This window comes from Myotis daubentonii, chromosome 1 (genome assembly GCF_963259705.1).
Source record: "Myotis daubentonii chromosome 1, mMyoDau2.1, whole genome shotgun sequence".
NCBI lineage: Eukaryota > Metazoa > Chordata > Mammalia > Chiroptera > Vespertilionidae > Myotis > Myotis daubentonii.
In genome coordinates, this window is record NC_081840.1 from 122,327,023 (window position 1) to 122,345,613 (window position 18,591).

Here is an 18,591-nt window from a genome sequence, read left to right on the forward strand (position 1 = left end):
GGTAATCCCACATTACCTGGGGGGATGGTAAAGAATGAGGAAGGAATCTGATCTGCTATCTCAGGTGACCAGATATTGAGGATGGGTGAGACAGAGGAGGTGGGGGAGAGGTTGGCTAAACCCATGGCTGGCAAACTGTGGCTCATGAGCCACATGCGGCTCTTTGGCCTCTTGAGTGTGGCTCTCCCACAAAATACCACGTGCAGGCGCGCACATACAGTGCAATTGAAACTTCGTGGCCCATGCGCAGAAGTCGGTATTTTGTGGAAGAGCCACACTCAAGAGGCCAAAGAGCCACATGTGGCTTGCGAGCCGTGGTTTGCTGAGCCGCAGTTTGCCGACCACTGGGCTAAACTGACTTAACAAAATTCTTGCTAAAACTGGATTTGATTTTTTAAATGTTTTTTATTGATTTTAGAGAGGAAGAGAAAGAATGGTTTTCTCACATTGATGAAAGAACCATTAATGAGAATTGAGCTCACAGCCCAGGCATGTGCCCTGACTGGGAATGAAACTTGTGACCTTTTGGTGCATGAAGCAATGCTCAATCAACTGACCAACACTGGCCAGGGCTAATGTTAGATTTTAGAAGGAAGTGCACATATGGACCTAGGAGAAAGTTTAGAAGCCTGAGTAAAATTTAGTCAAGCAAAGAATTTTGTCACTATCTCCTTATATTCTCCTCATAAGAACTACCCTGAAAACTTAATTTGCTTCATCAATATATAGAATTTACTCTTATAATGACAAAAATGACCTACATGTATGAAAACCTAATGTAAACTTAATGAACATTTTTTTCTTCTTACTCATTTATTTCCTCCTTCTTAAAGTACTTTTGTGATGGATAAGGACAGCATAGGTGACTATAGAAACAGGGTAAAGACAGCTTTACCCAGCCCAGCAGAGACAAGAGTACTTGCTTATCTATAATCAGTCTAGCCCTGTGCAGAGCAAACCCACATCCTGGAACAATAAGTTTGCAGAGGCTTGAACTAAAACCAAGGTATAGATATTTGCAGCAGTGGCAAGCAGGTGTCAGCTAGAAGATTTTTTTATGACCTACTTTTCAGCAGAATAGCTTTTAGTTAGCCCCCCTGAAAGAGAATCTGGGGATATATATATCGGGGTTAGCAGAATAGATTTGCTCAGCTTTTGGGGAACTGATTCCCCCTGAGCCAGCAGCGCTGCATTTGGAATAAAGGTGAACTTCTGCATCTCCGGAGTGCTTGTCGGTTTGTTTCCCGGCTTTTGGTCACTTTGCCGTAACACTTTCTCTCCTTGATCTTTTCTGGATTTTCTCCTGTTGGGACACTCTTTTTGTGTCTCATAATGATATTTTTATTCTTCAATTTTTACCCTTCCTATTAATATTAGTTTTTCAAAGCTCAATTTTATGACATGTTCTCTATGACTACAATTATATTCTATGTGTAAGTGCAGAGCATACATTTATATCCATAGCTTACCTATCCTTTTAACACTCTTTGGTAAATAATAATCCCTATATTAGAGTTTTCTCCTATTGTTGATATTTGCTTATTTTTAAGAGGCTCTCCTTAGTGCCAGAACAACAGAAGCAGAGGGAAACAGTGGAAAAGGCTCTGCAAAGGTATTAAAGTGCTTATTTATTTTCTGGTTCAGATCAGTTATGTGACCTTACACAAGCAATAAGGCCTCTGCTGACCTTACCTGTTCCCTTATCTATATGCAAATGAAGGATCTGCATTATTAAATAATTTTTAAGGTCCTTCCAACTCTGAAAGTTTATTATTCAATTTCAGCCTGGTGGGCTCCATGATCTTGAGAGCTTGTTTGGAGGTTCTAGCAGGGGAGCGCAGCTACTCGTATACCCTTGACCGAAGACCGGTCCTCTCCTCGGGGGGGAAGGTCGTCCTCTTCGACCGAGCACGCAGCTTCGGGAGAGATGCACATGGATCGGTGAGGGAGGAGGGGGACACCCGCCTAGCCAGCCAGATCAGCCGAATCAACCCTGGCGATCAATGGGGTGACAGATGTCGCAGCCAGATCGCCCTCACATCCGGCTCCATGATCTTAATATTGATATTGATAAGTAACATGTCACCCTATATTGTAAACCACTGTAAGTCATAGCATTCATATAAATAATAAGAAATGCATCTAATGTTCATGAAGTAGTAATAATTGCCTTGATGCTCTTAAAAGTATACTTAGACATTTAGACATATATTTGTTCAGAGAAAGAAAGAAAATTTTAAAAAGAATATTTGGAACAAGTTAAGAGGATGAGGAAATTGCTTATGAGTAGAGAAAAGATGCAGAAAAAGGTTATTCTGTGCTTGCCTATGCCAGAAGTAAGGACTGCACATAGGGAATGGAAAACTGTTTATAAAGTTTCTCACTTCAAAATGTCCTCTAGAATATTTTGGTCACACTACAAATTAAAATCTATTTGATAACATTTGGGAGAAAAATACTTTTTAATAACCTTATCTTCCTAGGCATGTTCCAAGCTCTGAATCTTTTTCTTTTCTAGGCCATTAGATATAGATTTTTCCATACCAAACTCCAATTAAAAATAAGAAATATAACTGCTTCCATGCAGAATTATATATATATGTGTGTGTATGTATATATATATATATATATATATATATATATATATATATATATACACACACACATATATATATATGTATATATATATATACTAAATTCATAACTTATACAATAAATTATTTCCTAAGCCATTTAATAAATTAGGTAGCACAATTTTTATACTATATAATATTAAGATGTAGAAGGCTAAATCGAGAGACATAAGTGGACAGAATACGGAACAAAAGCAGAACCTACTTCAAAATAGTCATTATCTTATTCACTGATTAATACCTGTGATGAATAAATGTGCTAGTGTTGACATAAGAAACGTCCGCCTCTGCCTGCAAAGAATTTTTATGAGTATATTTCAGTCAAACTGAGGAACTATGTCAGGGAGTAAGATCTAAAATGCTCTGGAGAATAACTTTTGTAGCTTTTATGCATTTGAAATTAAGGAGTCAATGAAAGGAAGATTAGGAAGTAAGGGAGGAATTGTATTACAGGACAGTTAACAAGATTATGTGCTCTCTTTAGGGGTTATGCTCCCCTGACAGGCATGTGCCCTCGACTGTTCACAGGACAACGCGCCACAAACTGAGCTACTCCAACCAGGTCACTTCTGGCATTTCAAGGGTGTATTAACCCAGATGCACAAGAACACTGTACAGGGCTGGCTGAAACCTTTCACTAATGAAGTTTTAGGCCTGGGGCATGACTACCCCCCAAGATATGCCCAATTAGGAATTGATGATCAGATCACCCTGTGAGGGCACTTTTCACAGAACCCCTTTATGTGGTCCACACTAGTCATTGACTTTACAAATGCAGTTATACAGTTCTGCTCTCAAAAGTGGAGTTTATAGGGAACATAAATGTGAAGCAGCTCATTACATTGCAATGAATATAAATAAGAAAAAGTAAATATACAACATTTTCAAGGGATTTAATAAAGGAAATAAAACCTTAAGAATCATTCTTTCAAACCAAGTGGATAGATACAAAGTAAAAGGGATTATGAGATTGGGGTGCACATTATAGGAAAAAATAATACTGTTGAGACAGAATTACATTGAATGGCATGTTTTTGAAATAGTAAGTAGTTATATAAATCGAGTGCTACTCTTTCATTGCAACATAATGAGTTACCACAAATTTATTACTTAAAACAACATTTTATTATCTCACTGATTCATTGGGTCAGGAGTCTGGCATGTTTAGCTATGTCTTGTGCTCAGGGTTTTACAAAGCAAAAAACAAGTGTCATTCAATTGTGTTCTCATCTAGATGCTCAACTAGAAAAATATATGCTTACAACTGTACAGGAAGCTCTTCACTATTTCGGAAATTAAGTCGGCAATGGTAACACTGCTCATGATATTTCAGTTGCCAGTTGAATATGTTTGTAATAGTCTGTGCCACTGATTACAATTCATCACTATGTCTTCTACTGTAGCGTTTTCTCAGCACTTACTGAAATGCATATTGCTTTATTATAAGTGCCTTTCCTTTTGTTTTTCCTTTATGTTAGGATTTTAAGAAGTGAAATGATATACAGATGCATTTTATAAAGATAACTTTGGTAGATAAGAGGAGGCTGTATTGAATTTAGGTAGAGGCAGAAACAGAGTTAGTATAGTGCAATAGCACTTTTAAATTATTTTATAGTTATACTAGAGGCCCAGTACACAAAATTCGTGCCTGGGGAGTGGGGGGAGGGTCCCCTCAGCCCAGCCTGTACCCTCTCCAATTCAGGACCCCTCAGGGGATGTCCAACTGCAGTCGGACATCCCTTTCACAATCCTGGACTGCTGGCTCCTAATCACTCACCTGCCAGCCTGCTTGATGCCCCTAACTGCCCCCCCCCGCCAGCCTGATCACCCCTAACCGCCTCTGCCTGCCAGCCTGATCACCCCTCACTGACCCCTCTGCCGGCCTGGTTGCCTCCAACTGCCCACCCCTCACCAGACTGGTTGCTCCACACAGCCTGCCATTCAGTTGTTTGGTCGCACCTCACTAACCCCCCTGCCAGCCTGGTCACCCCGCGCAACCTGTTTGGTCATTCATTCGATTGCGATGGTTGCTTAGGCTTTTATATAGATAGATGTTCTATGAATTTTATTTCAGGAAAGGGAAGGGAATATTATAAAAAGCTTGTTATAAAAATGAGGTTTCCGTCTAACAGAGTTGAGAATCACTGTTTTCTGTGGTAAAGGCGTAAAGTGGGGCCACAGTGGTATGCATGCAAGAGAGTGGCTTTGAGTTAAATGTTTCAAGCAGAATTAGACCCACATATTGATTTTTAGTTGAGTAGTAAGAGGCTGTAGGAAATGTTGTTAAAGCCCACCTGCACCCCATGGCCTATTTCATAAAATTCATGTTCAGCTCCTGTAGATATTTCTTATATGCTCAGTCACTTTTCCTCTTAGCTTCTCTGCCTGAGAAATTTCTCTAGCTCACAAGAAAGTCCAAATTAAACAAGATTTGCTGGATCAATATTTAAGCTTTCCTGTTTCTCAGTGGGACAATTCTTAGACACATTCTACCCAACTTATAGAGGGTCTTCAGTTGCTTGCTGTGTAATCTGACTGTAGTTCACACTTTATCGGCTTTTCTTCATCCTTCAACCCAGATTCCACTTCCCACTCCTGTTCTTTAGGGTTATTTACAAATAAAATACTGTCACCCAAATTTTTCCTTGGGGTGGGGCTGGGGGCACCCAAGCAAAGGCAAAAACAAAACACAAAAACACACAATCATATTTTAAAAACTTTATTAAAACTTTTAAAATTGGATTTCATCAGCCTGGACCATATTTCCCTCAAACATTTGCATAGCTTGTTCCCTCTCCTCTTCAATATTTTGCTAAAATATCACCCTCGTGTTGACTCACGACAAGCATTCCTTATCCACCTCCCACATTTTAGTTTTCTGGAGGCCACAGAGGTATACATCTACAGGTGAATGTTGATTTAGAGCAGTGGTTCTCAACCTTCCTAATGCCAGGACCTTTTAATACAGTTCCTCATGTTGTGGTGACCCCCAATTTCATTGTTACAAATTGAACATAATTAAAGCATAGTGACTAATCACAAAAGCAATATGTAATTATATATGTGTTTTCCAATGGTCTTAGGCAACTCCTGTGAAAGGGTTGTTGGACCCCCAAAGGGGTCGCGACACACAGGTTGAGAACTGCTGATTTAGAGCCTCTTACTTAGACAGGTTACTAAACCAGGACAAGTGGAATAGGGAAACTGAGACAGATAATTAAATGGCCCTTCCTTTGTTTTACCATCTCTAGCTTTAATAATGTACTCTCAAAATCACCTGGACTTGTTTTGTGAAATCTTTTATGAACAAAGTCAATACCCACACACTACTGGCCAGCCCGGGGCAGACCTGCTCCGGGCCTGGCCCCTTTCCAATACCCTTAAATGCGAGAGAGGTACAGGCAGTCTCAAAGCTGTGGGAGTCACAGTTTTTGGATGAATGAGACTGCATAGGGGTATGAGCAAATCAAGAGTAATTTCTAAGATAAAAGGATTTCCCACATCAGGAAAGGTTTTAGGCAATAGAAACAAAAAAAGGACATAATTTACATATTAATTTATCTTCAGGAAATAAATGAAGAACACTCACACTAGCATTTTAATGTTTACCCCATCTAAATTTATACTCCAACCTAAACTTCCAACTGGTTTCTGTTTCATGCTTCTATTAGTGATATAACTAGCTTTTGTGTAGTTTTAGCTACTAAGAAAAACTTCATTTAATTTCTGTCACCATGGAGTAAATTTAGAATCACATTAGCTTCAGACTATTCAACTAAAAATGCTAGTTTTCATTTCTCATAACTAAATGAATTTTCAACAACTGTTGCCATTAAAGAAAAGTTATCTTCAATACTTATTCATTTTTAAGATTTTTTCCCAATCGCTTTTGAAGATAACCCTGCTGTGAATAACCACCCCCCTGCAATCTCCATCTAGAATATCAAAATATACTTCTTTATAGATGTCCTTACTTCAGATATGCACATTGAATGAAAATTCACTTTTGATTGTACTTCAGAAGATTAAATGCATCATACAAATGTAAGTATTAAGCTTTAGGAAATAAACTCACAGCTAAATTCTGAGTTTGCAGTCAATACACTCCAATTTACAAAGATAATTCTTAATGCAAAAATATGAATTATAATAAAAATTTTAAACATTAGTCCAAAAACATGTAAAATGAAAATGTATTAAATCAAATAAAAGAAAATTAATTTTTCTGTAATAGATCATTGCAGAGGAGACAATAAAAGATGATGTAGTATAATAATTAATTTTATGTGTGAATTTGACTAGACCCAGAGATACCCAGATATTTAGTTAAATCTTATTCTGGGTGTATCTGTAATAGTGTTTCTGGAAGAGATTAGCATTTGAGTCAGTAGTCTGAGTAAAGCAGATTATCCTATGTGATATGGGTGGTGCTTATTTAATCTATTGAACTCCTGAATAGAGCAAAAATATAAGGAGGAAGAATTTACTCTCTGTCTGACTATCCTGCTTTTATATTCAGACTTTGACTGGCACTTAAATTTTGAAATGTGCTGGTTTTTTAGAAAGTTGAAAATATAGGAAGCAGATGAACAAAAACAGATCCAGAGACAGAGAAGCATTGATCAGATGCTCAAACCTCAGAGGGAGGGTAGGAGAGGGTGGGGGTAAGGGAGAGAGAGATCAACCAAAGGACTTGAATGCATGCATATAAGCATAACCAATGGACAGACACCAGGAGGGTGAGGGCATGAATGGGGGAGGAGGGCAATGGGGAGATAAAGATACATATGTAATATCTTAATCAATAAAAAAAGAATATATTAACCCATTGTCTCAACTTCTGGGGACAAATTATGTTAATGTTATTAAATTTCATGATAGTCTTCTTTTTGAGTGGATATTCTTATCTAATAAAAGAGTAATATGCAAATTGACCATCACTTCATGATAAAGATGGCACACCCACAGCCAATAAGGAGGGAATATACATTGACATGACAAAGATGGCGGCAACCATAGCCACAAGATGGCAGCACCCAGTCCCCTCAGCACCACTGGAGTCCCCCAGTCCTTTAAGCCCTTGCTGTGAGGGTGAGGGGCAAGCAGTGCCCCAGTCCCCTGTGGCGAGCACACAGCAGGGCACTGCTTGCCCCTCACTGTGGCACCAATGAGCAAGCAGGCCCCTGCAGAGAGCAGACACCAGGGTCTGTGGTGGCATAGAGTAGGCAGGTCTGCAGAGCAGGAACCATGGGAAGCAGGCCTAAGCCGTGTGTAGGATATCCCCTGAGGGCTCCCAGATTGGAGAGAGTGCAGGTTGGGCTGAGGGACCCCTCCTCCCTCCTGCCCCCCATGCACAAATTTTATGCACCAGGGCTCTAGTATTTGATAAGAACATAAGTAAATATTGTTTATAAAATATTTGACATTATAGGTACAAAGAGGCATTCCATAGAATTGTTTTGCTAAAGAGATGATACATTTTTTAAAGTATTTGGAATATATGCACAAGACAGTTAATTTTGTGTCAACCTGAGTAGTTAGCTAAGGGGATGACCAGAGAGCTGTGATTTCTGTCTTCTCCTGTCCTCAGACATTGGTGCTCTTGGTTTTTGGGCTTTCAGACTCAGGATTTACACCATTAGAACCTCAATTTTCAAGCATTTAAGCTCAGACTAAATTACAGCACCAGATTTTCTGAATCTTTAGTTTACAGTTGGATGACAGATCATGGGACTTCTCAGCTTCCATAACATGAGCCAATTCCTATAAAAAATCTCCGTATGTATATCTGTATATCTTCTTTTGTTCCTGTTTCTCTGGATAATCCTGATATGTGTATGTATATAAAATGCAGTGACTTAGTTTAATCATTGTAAGATATGATCATTGAACTTGTTTGTACATATCTTTTACTATTTCTGTTATCTGGTGAATACTTGGAACATAAACATTTATTAGCTGATTTTCAAGTAGTTATGTTTTTCTTTTTTTCAAGTTACAAAAGTACATTTATTTTACATTTTATTTACAAAGGAACAGAGTATAACTATAATGTGGAACAAAAGAAAAAGTTAAGTTAGGCATACATATTTACATAGCAAGTATAGACAAAGCTTACGAAGATTCTTTAAATACTAGTATTTATCAAATCAGTTTCTAAAAAATAATTATCAACTTCAGGAAGAATTTTTAGGAGGCTCAACCTATATGATTCAAGCTATGACTATCTGAATGAAACAATTATATTTTTAAAAAATCTCTCAGGGTTCTAGAGGCCAAGTAAACCAAATCACTACTCTACTAATTTTTAAAAGATTCAAAGACTCTTAAATTAGGATGTCATAATTGCTTTAAAAATTGTTTTTAAAGAACTCAAAAATACTATCATTTGCTGAGTGATACAATGTAGACTTAGTTTATATTAATTTCTTAATCCATTAAAATGATTTCTATTACCTTACAGTGAAACCTTACTGTTCTCTCATGAGAAACATTAGGTCAATTACTACTTAGCTCTTAGAAAAACCATTCCAAGTATATATTCAGCCTTTAATAACATTAACATACATGAAAAAAATCAATATTATACCTATCATCAGTAACCAATTAACTGCTGGAGCTTCCAAAACCAAAGACGGGTATTCTTAAAAGTCAAGACTTTTCAGACCTCTGCACTCATATATTCTGGCACACAGACTTCCTTTGATTTCATTAACAGAACATTTTAACATGTAGTGAAAGACATGCAGGCGTATCTCTGCATCTCTCCTTGTAATCGCAGACACATCTTACGTTGCTCGCACCTTGGTCATGACACCTTTTGTGTTTGTCAGTTCTCCCTTTAGATCACTGTCCTTTGGACAAATTAATGTGATGTCCAAAATTATTAGAGCTCAGCCTTGAATTTTCTGGACTAGAAAATGGAGAAGACTCCCAAGACCTATTTTTTTTTTTTTTTTAAGGAATCATCTTCTTGGAATGCAAATTTCTGCGTTGGTGCCTGGGAAATTAAAGACACTGGATCCCACTGTGAACTGTGTCTTTTCCTCTTATGAATGGGTCTGCCTCCAGGTGACCGTTCAATAGCAGGAAGTTTAACCTCATTCATGTCCTTTAGAACATCCAACATGTTTGGAACATCTTCGTTTTTCTGATTTTTTGAATGATGACTATAATTGGTCTTACTAGCACCTGGGTGCTATTTTTTCACTTCAGTTGCTCTATTATCTGATTCACAAATATGATTATATTCTGGCTGCACAAGAGAATATGGAGGCTGCAGAGAAGAAAACTGAGGGGACAGAGTGGGTGAAGGAGGAGGAGCGCAAAGCACTGAACTTGAAAATAGATCTGTTTTGACACTCAGTTGAGCAGTTACTGATGATGGAACTTGTTCCAAGCCACAGGCCCATCAGTTGAGTCAAAGGAGCCAGAATTAGTACTTTTTTTCAGTTCCTGCATGTGCACAATTGTAGCAATCTGAGAACGAAGAAATTTAGTTTGTTTTCAAGGACAGCTATTTTTTAAATTGCAGCTTCATTTACCGGCTGAGAACTTTTCTTACTAATTTTTTCATATACTATTTCAAAATCTGAGATACCTGGATTCTTCATCATTTGCCACACACAAAATATCAGCAAAAGATGCAACTACAGATCCACAGTTACCAGAATGTACAGAGTTCAAGAGTGGGATCAACTCAAAATCAGGCCTGCAACAAGCTTCTAAAGGAAGAATTTTCCCAATAATATGACTAATACTCCAAGCTGATCCATAACCTTTGTTTCCCCAAATGTGAAAAACCTCGTCCATGGGGACCCTGAGCTATTCCAGTATCTCTCTTAAGATATTCAATATGACAGACATTGATGAAGCAAACACAGAAGCAAATTCAAGGAAACATGATCAGTTTCTTGACACCTTCCTCCTAAGCCGAGCCTCTCGGCTAACTCAGGAACAGCAAGATGCAGTAGGTAAGGAACACAGCCTCGGATTCCTCAGTGGACTAAACCCCACGAGTGCTGGACCTGGTTCAGGAACACTCAGACACGTGTTGGCCTGTGCACCTTGGCCAGTGGGCCACAGGCGGTAACAATGCCCCCAGCGATGTGGGTCTGGACCCCGGAGGCCTCCCTCAGCCTGGGTACCTCCACTTGCTCCTGTCCCATGTTTTTCTTTTTACTTATTTAAAAACATCAATATAATAACTCAAACATGATATAAGCAGTTTTGATAGATTTTATCCAAATATGTTTTACTACTAGAGGCCCAGTGCAGAAAAATTTGTGCACTCAGGGGGGTCCCTCAGCCCAGCCTGTGCCCTCTCATGGTTTAGGACCCCTCGGGGGATGACCACCTGCTGGCTTAGGTAAGCTTCCCGGAGGATCAGGCCCAAGCTGGCAGTCAGATATCCCTCTGGCAGTCTGGGAGCCCTCAGGGGATGTCCACTTGCCAGCGGGGAGCAGGCCTAAGCTGCAGTCAGACATCCTTAGCACTGCTGAGGAGGAGGGAGAGGCTCCCACCACCACCACCAGCTGTACTGGCAACCATCAGCCTGGCTTGTGCCTGAGGAGAGCTCCCCCTGTGGGAGCACACTGATTATAAGGGGAAAGCTCCTGCATTGAGCATCTGCCCCATGGTGGTCAGTGCGTGTCATGGTGACCAGTCATTCCCAGTCTTTCTGCTGTTAGGGTCAATTTGCATATTACCCTTTTATTATATAGGAGTTCCTGGCCAGCCTGGGTAAAGAGCTAATGGATGTTTGCAGGCTGGCCACAGCCCCTTCAGTGGGGGGTCTCCACTGGGGTGCCAGGCCAGGCTGGGTGAGTGGCTGATGGCAGTTTTCAGGCTGGCCACAGCCCCTTCAGAGTAGGGATCCCCCCTGGGGTGCCTGGCCAGTCTGGGTGAGGGGATGATGGCTGTTTTCAGGCTGGCCACAGCCCCTTCAGGGTGAGGGTCCCCACTGGGGTGCCTGGCCATCCTAGGTGAGGGGCTGATGGCTATTTGCAGTCTGGCCACAGCCCCCAGCCACCCAAGCTCCAAGTGAAGGCTGGCTGGAAGCAGGTATCTGGGATTTATTTATCTTCTATAATTGAAACTTTGTTGCCATGAGCGGAGGCCCTACCCGGTTCACAGTTGGCGGGAAGCTTGGCTTCCTCCATCGCCAGGGCAACCAAGCCTCCTGCTTGCTCCACTCCATGGCTGCCGGCTGCCATCTTGGTTGGGTTAATTTGCATATAGTTGCTCTGATTGACTGGCGGGCATGGCTTAGGGTATAGCAAAGGTACAGTCAATTAGCATCTTTGTCTTTTATTAGCGTAGATGTTAGAACTATCATAATCTCTTAACAATCTAAAAATACTAAGTATTGTTAAATAGGTCAAATTATTTTGCCTTGAAATACCACAATATATTCATATTTTGAGGTTTCCTTTCAAACTTTTGATGTCAGTTATATTTAAATATTTGTTTATAAATTTGAGCACTTTTTATTTTATTTTGAAATAAATGACTATACATGTAATCAGGGTTCTTTAAATAAACAGAATTAGAATATATACATATAATTTGTTATAAGAAATTGTTTCATGTATTTATAGAGACTGAGAAGTCACAAAATCAGCAGTTGGCAAACTAGAGACTTAGGATAACCACTGATACAGTTTTAGTTCAATTCTAAAAACCTGATAACCAAGAGAGCCAATGACATAAGTTGTAGTCCAAAAGCTTGAAGAAAATGAGGCAGGGAGATAAAATTCTCCCTTATTCTGTTTGCTCTGTTCAAGCTTCCAATGGATTGGCTGAGGCCCAATGTCTTCAGAGCGGGCAATCTGCCTTACTTAGTCTACTGATTCAAATAAACACCCTCATAGACACATCCAAAGTAATGTTTAACCAATTATCTTGACACCCCATGGCTCAGTCACGTTGACAAAAATGACCATCACATATCTACCTCTTCTCAATTTTGCACCCATACACATCTCATTAAACCATATTTAGTCTTCAAATACAGACAATAACAAAGTCATAATTCTGCCTAACATGATATAGCTATGCTGTGTACATCCCAAAACACATTAACTCTTTCCCCAGGAAAGGAGGTAAAGTCCTGGTATGATATTTACTCTTCTCTTCAATATCTTATAACTTAAATACTACAAATTAAAATTAACAATGCTTAAATACTATGATATGGTCAACATATGTTATGTTACATGATGAGTAAATCAGAGAGAGAAAACAATAAAGATATTGGATTTGTATACACATACACAAACATATTCATTACAAAATAAGGAAGAGGGATATTCATGACAATTACACTCCCCATTTCTATAAATGGTTATTTTTTAACCACCTTCTCATTTTGTATTTCCTTTGCTATCAGCAAACATCCCAGTTTGTTGTAGGTCTTAATCTTATGAGGTGAACCAAACTTTCATTCCTGAAGGGTCTGGGCCACTAGTAGTCCTGTCTGGATTGGATGGTTATATTTTTCCATTCACTTTAACCACAATAACGGTAATACCTTATTAGGGATCAGACAGAGTTGAACATTGTTAAGCACATGCATGGGTTCTCCATTCCTGCCCCTTGGCAAAGAAACTCAAGGAAGTGACCAAGATGATCTTAAAGTTCATCTAAGCTTTACTAAACTTTAGAGAGTTTTTTTCTTTGTCACAACCCTGACCTCCCTTTTCATAGAGCATTTACTTTAGAAAATCTGTAAAATTTATTACTGCAAACTCTTTATCTGCCTCTTTGAAATACACATAAACCTCCTTAGAAGCCTCTTGCCAGCTTTAGGACCCAGATAACATCTTTCTAAAAGCCTGAGGATTATCTCTTTAAATATATATATATAACATTTTTTTAATTGATTTCAGAGAGGAAGAGGGAGAGACATAGAAACATCAATGATGAGAGAGAATCATTGATCAGCTACCTCCTGCACACCACACACTGAGGATCCAGCTGCAACCCAGCATGTGCCCTGACCTGGAATCAACCGTGACCTCCTGGTTCATAAGTTGATGATCAACCACTGAGCCATGCTGGCTGGGCATAATTATCTCTTTGAAATATAAATATCAAAGTATGCAGTAATCCAGTGTCCCAGTCTCTTTTGGAAGGTTGGAGTTGATGGTCACCAATTAGCAAATATCAATGGCCTGATCACAGAGAAAAACAAATTCATGAATAACTCTTATTAATTCCCAATAACTCCCATTAACTCACCAATGACTTCCCATTTATCAACCTTCACACTAATGTCCTCCTCCTTCAGTCATGTACAGCATACTGACATTTCAGTAAAGTACAGACACCATATCAGTATATGATGGTGGTCCCATAAGATTTTAGTGGAGCTGGAAAACTCCTGTCACTTAGTGACATAATAGCCATTGTAACATGGTAGCAGAATGCATTACTCACATGTTAGTGGTGATGCTGATGTAAACATACTGTGCTGCCAGTCATATTAAAGTATAGCACATATAATTAAACTAGAGGCCCGGTGCATGAAATTTGTGAACAGGGGGTGGAGGTGGTGTGTGTGTGTGTGTGTGTGTGTGTGTGTGTATGTGTATGTGTGTGTGTGTATGTGTCCCTCAGCCCAGCCTGCACCTTCTCCATTCTGGGACCCCTTGGGGGATGTCCATTTAGATCAGGCCTAAACCAACAGTCAGACATCCCTCTCAATATCAGGGACTGCTGGCTCCTAACCACTCACCTGTCTGCCTGCCTGATTGTACCTAACTGCTTCTGCCTGCCAGCCTGATTGTCCACAACTGCCCTCCCCTGCCAGCCATCTTGTGGTGGCCATCTTGTGATACGTGGGGGCAGCCATCTTGTGATGACGTGAGTGTGTCACATGAGGGTGTCGTGCGAGGGCACGAGGGCCACCTAGGTTTTTAATAGTATAGATATAGTGCATGACACTTGATAATCATAGCCAACAATGATTATGTTACTTGATTATGTATTTAGTATACTACACCTTTTATTATTATTTTAGAGTATACTTTTTCTACATATTAAAAAGTTTCCTGTCAACCAGTGTGCTGTGTTAATCAAACAGCAGCCTCATACATCCCCTGTTTACCACATCTCTTGATTGCATAAAGTTTGCTTATTTAATTTGGATAGTGCAAATTTTTGCTTTGACAAAGTAAGTAAATAAGCTAGTTTAACAGCGTAGTAACTTCATTTCTTTAATATGACCTTTTCTCTTTATTCCTTTTGATTCAAACTGGCCTCATCCAGAACCCTGACTCATCTGCCTCCTTCCCCCTTGCAAATCCATTCCCTTAATCATTAAGTCCTCAGGACAATGAAGTTCTGGTCAGCATCAAATAATCTTAGGAGCAAAGCCTTGTGTCTATTGACCACATAGACAGAGTTTCAATCAAGCTAGAGAGACTATCTAGGCTTTAGTGTGTTTAAGCTCCAGACCCAGAAAAGCTGCAAACCCACACAAAGTGTTGCTATGGCTGACATCAGGACAAGATGCAATGAACAACTACACATACTACCCTAGCACAAACCAATCATTAGAGACTATGATTCTGACCACCACTCTAACTCCCTCAGTCACCATGATTATTGATTTCTCCCCTATGTAACCCATATCATGAAAGCCATTGGGGAACCAGCTCTTTGAGTATTTGCTTACCTGTGGCTCTGGGAGTAGGCCACTTCCTCAACTAATAAGCCCCTCCTTTCTTTGCTGCAAACTCCTCTTCTTGTCTTATTGGCCTTTGATTCATGCAGGCAAATGGACCCCATTAGTCTAGTAACACTAGGCAGTCATGAGACTCACATCACTTGTTTCTTATCTCTCAAGGATTGTTGTCATTCATTGTCTGAAGTGCAATATCTTATCTCAAAGCAGAAATATGTCATAAAGATTGTATTCAATTATTAAATGAAAACAAGTGTCAAGTGGGAGCAATAATATTGAATTAGCTGGTAGTCCATTGGTTGGATTCATTCAATAGCATATTGAATAGTTTCAATAGACTCATTTCATAGCATAAGAAGAATTAATATTTGAACATCTAAAATATTCAGGACTTCTTTTTATTCATATAATAACACTAATGTTAAATCAATGATTGAAAAAATAAGCTTCTGTTCCTGCAGCTCTCTGATTGTATCAAGTTCTATCAGCTTTTATGTGTCACTCCATGACTATTTTTCAGTCTGAAATGTTTTCAATTTCTTAACTGATTGTCCCTAAGTTGAATTTTAAGATATCATTGTCAAAGGACTTTGAGATTACATATAGCTTTGTCTCCAGTAATTCAAGTTGGAAATAACTAGAAAAAAAAAAGAAAAAGAAAATGCACACACACACACACACACACACACGCATGAACTTTGAAACATCAAAGGACATAAAACTTAGATGACAGATCAGGAGCAGAGATAGAGATAAAAGGCAGATGAGAAAAAAATCAACCCCTCAGAATTAGTCGCAGCAATTTCAGAAAGGAACTGAGCTAAAACCTGTGAGGCACTAAAGAGTTCAAGTTAAAGTGATTTTCCCTCTTTTAATAGGTAAGTTATTACAGAAAACTGTCATGGGTGGAGTTAAGATGAAATTGTACATTCAAAGAGACCAAAATTTTGACACCCCAAAATGTACCTTTTGTGATCATGACTTAAGCTGATTATTAAGAAACATGACTAAGAAAAACCCTTTGAACCTTCCCCTTCTTGCCCAAAAAATTCAGATAGAAGATTCTGCTTTAGGGGGAGAACCTCAGCATATTCACTTTAGGATTTTCATCTTAAGCTAATTTGAATTAAGTATGGTAGAAGGAAAGGATCCATGTAAGAACCTGTTCCAAAGGCTTCTCCCCTCTGTCCCATTATTTTTGGGTTGTCTAACAGGACTCTGTTTGCCATGTGTTTTTTCTCAGCTACCAGTGAATTGCCAAGTCCTCTTTTAAATCCCAGATCTCGGAGAACCAAGATGGCGGCATAGGTTAACGCCAGAGTTTGCTGCTTTGAAAAACTACTTCAAAAGTGAAACCAAAAAATGGAAGGGACATCACCCAGAACCACAGGAACGCTGGCTGAGTGGAAGTCCTACAACTAGGAGGAAAGAGAAACGCACACGGACACTCAGAGGAGGCGCAGTGCTGAAGTCAAATTCTGAGGTGCGGAGTGCGCGGAGCGGGCTGGCGGCGGAGGGCGCGGTTGGCGTTTTCAATCGGGAGGGAGTCGCAGACTCTGAGCTCCAGATACAGGCGAGTCTTTAGGGACCCAGACTCAAACGGGAGAAGCGGGACTGTCTGGCTTTGGTCAGAGCGAGTGCAGCTTTCTCTCCGAGCTTTGCAGCGGGTGCTGGGACTCAGAGAGGCAGAGCCCCTGGGGACAGGACTGAGAGCCGCCATAACTGCTCTCTCCAGCCCACCCTGTTGATCCTGTGCGACCCGCCCCACCCAAGCCCTGCACAGAGGCATTTGCCGGATAGCCTCAGGCAAAGGCTAGATTAGCACCTCCCTAGAGGACAGAAGTTCTCTCACTGCTGACACAGCTGATTCTCATAGCCACTTGGCCTGGAGGTCAAACCCTCCCTGGAATTAGCTACAACAATCAAGATTTAACTATAAGACTGCGAACAAAGACCACTAGGGGGTGCACCAAGGAAGCATAACAAAATGCAGAGACAAAGAAACAGGACAAAATTGTCAAAGGAAGATATAGAGTTCAGAACCACACTTTTAAGGTCTCTCAAGAACTGTTTAGAAGCTGCCGATAAACTTAATGAGATCTACACGAAAATTAATAAGACCCTCGATCTTATATTGGGAAACCAACTAGAAATTAAGCATACACGGACTGAAATAACGAATATTATACAGACACCCGACAGCAGACCAGAGGAGCGCAAGAATCAAGTCAATGATTTGAAATGCGAGGAAGCAAAAAACATCCAACCGGAAAAGCAAAATGAAAAAAGAATCCAAAAATGCGAGGATAGTGTAAGGAGCCTCTGGGACAGCTTCAAGCGTACCAACATCAGAATTATAGGGGTGCCAGAAGAAGAGAGAGAGCAAGATATTGAAAACCTATTTGAAGAAATAATGACAGAAAACTTCCCCCACCTGGTGAAAGAAATGGACTTACAGGTCCAAGAAGCGCGGAGAACCCCAAACAAAAGGAATCCAAAGAGGACCACACCAAGACACATCATAATTAAAATGCCAAGAGCAAAAGATAAAGAAAGAATCTTAAAAACAGCAAGAGAAAGAAACTCAGTTACCTACAAGGGAATACCCATACGACTGTCAGCTGATTTCTCAACAGAAACTTTGCAGGCCAGAAGGGAGTGGCAAGAAATATTCAAAGTGATGAATACCAAGAACCTACAACCAAGATTACTTTATCCAGCAAAGCTATCATTCAGAATTGAAGGTCAGATAAAGAGCTTCACAGATAAGGAAAAGCTAAAGGAGTTCATCACCACCAAACCAGTATTATATGAAATGCTGAAAGGTATCCTTTAAGAAGAGGAAGAGGAAGAAAAAGGTAAAGATACAAATTATGAAAAACAAATATGCATCTATCAACAAGTGAATCTAAGAATCAAGTGAATAAATAATCTGATGAACAGAATGAACTGGTGATTATAATAGAATCAGGGACATAGAAAGGGAATGGACTGACTATTCTTGGGGGGGAAAGGGGTGTGGGAGATGTGGGAAGAGACTGGACAAAAATCGTGCACCTATGGATGAGGACAGTGGGTGGGGAGTGAGGGAGGAGGGTGGGGCGGGAACTGGGAGGAGGGGAGTTATGGGGGGAAAAAAAAGAGGAACAAATGTAATAATCTGAACAATAAAGATTTAATTAAAAAAAAAATAAAAATAAAAATAAATCCCAGATCTCTGTTTGCCTTCTTATCTCCAGAATGGCACAGAAGTCTCAACTATGTAATGCC

At 39.8% G+C, this 18,591-nt stretch overlaps 1 pseudogene; it reads right to left on the reverse strand.

Annotated features, from left to right (window-relative positions):
- Positions 1 to 9,479: 9,479 nt before the first annotated feature.
- On the reverse strand, positions 9,480 to 10,529 carry LOC132226585 (mitochondrial fission regulator 2-like; annotated as a pseudogene).
- Positions 10,530 to 18,591: the final 8,062 nt, after the last annotated feature.